Genomic DNA, 1,552 nt, shown 5'->3' on the forward strand with positions numbered 1-1,552 from the left:
AGGGTGATGAAATTTTTCTGAGGTCAGATTCGGATTCAGCGCAGCAAAAACCTTCGGGTATAGTAGGTCTGGTCTCTGGTTCTGAGAATTGTTGGCCTGTGTAATTTATAATATGAAGATGCATAAAAATGCTGTTATCTAAAAGAGATCTTTTTGATAAAGTTTAATTCAAGCATTCCAAATGCAAAGAACAAATATCTGAGCGCGAAGCGCGAGATGTAAGTATGTCCGAGCGCGAAGCACGAAATTCATCCAGCGTGCGCCCTAGGCGCGCTCAAACTTTTGAGCCGCGCGCATAGCGCATGATGAGAATGTGCCCGTGGGGCGGGCAGATTTTGTAAATGAAATTAATTCAGAAAAGCGAAAAAGAGTTTTCTCTAGTGTTAAAAAATCAATTTGCTCTTATAACTTCTTGTCCATATCCTATTTTTATTAAAAAGTATAAGTTTTATGAATGAAAAAGTACTCTCTGTACGTTCTTTTTATTCCACTGTGAAACCTGATTGACTCAATGCGTAAAATATATATTTTTCAAAGTGCGCATGTGCCAATATATTTATAGCACAGTCTGCTAGATTAAAGCACTTTACGCATTAGATAGAGAAACGGACTTCGTTACTTGCAACCTGTTTTAAAAAAAAATCCTGAAGGTCATTCCTTATCATTAAAATTGTAAAACAAAACAAAAACGATTAATTAAACTAAATAAAAGATTTTTTTAATCAAAAACGTTTCTCAAAAATACAGTATAGTATTATCGATATCTCTAACTAACGAAAGGGTGTATAAATAATATTTTTCGTCAGAAAAGGAAAAAGATGAGCCTCTTCGGAATGAAGATGCTTGTGTCAGAAAAAATGCCTTAAACGAAAAAAACTGTTTTCTTGGATATGCATGAAAATTGGGTGGAACCAAACCAATTTAGGTTGATTTAAGAAAATATTTGATTGACTAAATACATTTTTTTTAATCAAACAAATATTCAATGTACAAAAAGGTTTGATTAAAGCAAGAAAAAAGTTTGAGTCAACCAAATATTTTGTTTTCTATGTAATAACCATATGCTATGGTTAAACCAACAAAAAATTTATTTATTTAACCAAACAGTTTTCTGCGTGTTCTTATAAACTCAAAATCCACAAGCGGTTTTCTTCGGTCCACGAAAAAATACCTTCTACAATCTCCATGCACTTTATGCTTCTAGAGGTCAGAGAGGATCAGAAAGTATTTAATGGCAATATATTAATTATAATAAATTTCATTACTATATAAAATTGAATTTCATCAGTTAAGAAATGAAGAAGCGACCAACTATTAGAGTACCGTTTTACTTAAAATTTACGGGTTCTTCTTCAAGTACAAATGAGACGTTCCTTGTAGATTGAACTTGCTGATTATTTTCTGGAACAGTAAGTATTGGAACGCCAATTTAATAATTTCTGCTTTAATATATAAGTTATTGTGACTATATTTCTGTGAAAATTAATATTTGATTATGTATTTTTTCAGGTAATAATACTGTTATGACAGTACAATGGAAAATAATTTTAGT

Source organism: Belonocnema kinseyi, chromosome 6 (genome assembly GCF_010883055.1).
Source record: "Belonocnema kinseyi isolate 2016_QV_RU_SX_M_011 chromosome 6, B_treatae_v1, whole genome shotgun sequence".
Taxonomy (NCBI): Eukaryota; Metazoa; Arthropoda; class Insecta; order Hymenoptera; family Cynipidae; genus Belonocnema; species Belonocnema kinseyi.